Consider the following 1,052-nt stretch of genomic DNA (forward strand, 5'->3'; position numbering starts at 1 on the left):
CGTGTGTGTGTGTGTGTGTGTGTGTGTGTGTGTGTGTGTGTGTGTGTGTGTGTGTGTGTGTGTGTGTGTCTCAGTTAGTAAGAGTTTTGTTTTTAGGCACTTGCAACACACGTATGCCAGAATGTAAGTCCCGAAGATTAATTAATTCATTAGAGGTGTTGCTGGAGAATAACAACACTAACATACAAAGAAAAGAGGGAAGAGAGTGAAGGATGCCGGTGATGATAGATATTTGCCAGGAAAGAAGGAACAAACCACAGTAGTCTCTAGACATGTGCATATGTAGTGTACAGTATGTTGTAGGCCTAGCTCTAGTTCCAGAGCTGTCCCCATGTGTTTTTCATTTTTGTCAGAAGACTTTCACTCAGGAAATATAACTGGAAAAAATCTGTTCGGTGTTAATTGTACACATTGTGTGGTAGTGATCAACTTGACAGGAGTAGGAATTCTAGGAGTCGCCTATATCATTTCTGCTGTCATGTCTCAGTAAAGTGAGACTGCATCCTCGGAGTAGATTTCCTATCATGGTCCAAGTCTGAGCATAGCTGTCAGCGTGCTTCTTTGAATACGAGTAGACGCTCTGAATATGCAGCTCACCTACCCCCATCCTTTCAGTTTTAGCAAAAGTTTTACGGCACTTGCAACACAATGAGGAAGGTCATAAAAGTGCCGAAGATTAGAGGTGTTACAACAAGAGAGTAACAAACACAAAAAGGGAGGAGAGATAGTTTACTTTTAGTAGAGTTTTTAAGGCGCTCGCCGAGGAGAGATGAAATGTTTGATAGAAAAGAAAAAGCAAACCACACCAGAGCACCCGCCAACCACCTGACTACCCCCATCCCTTTCCACTGATCCATACACACATATAATATAAACAATTATCTTAGACAGCCACCCATCCATAGTCGAAGAGAAATGTGGCGATCTGACACAGCTAATAATCTTAAAGAGTGCCATTACGATGTAAAAATATTACATAAAAAACCTACCAGAGATCAGTGTTCGCAGGTTTCCCATTCCCATTTCACATTTTAGTGTGGATGCACCCCCCC

This window comes from Aplysia californica, unplaced genomic scaffold (assembly GCF_000002075.1).
Source record: "Aplysia californica isolate F4 #8 unplaced genomic scaffold, AplCal3.0 scaffold00205, whole genome shotgun sequence".
In the NCBI taxonomy this organism is placed as follows: Eukaryota; Metazoa; Mollusca; class Gastropoda; order Aplysiida; family Aplysiidae; genus Aplysia; species Aplysia californica.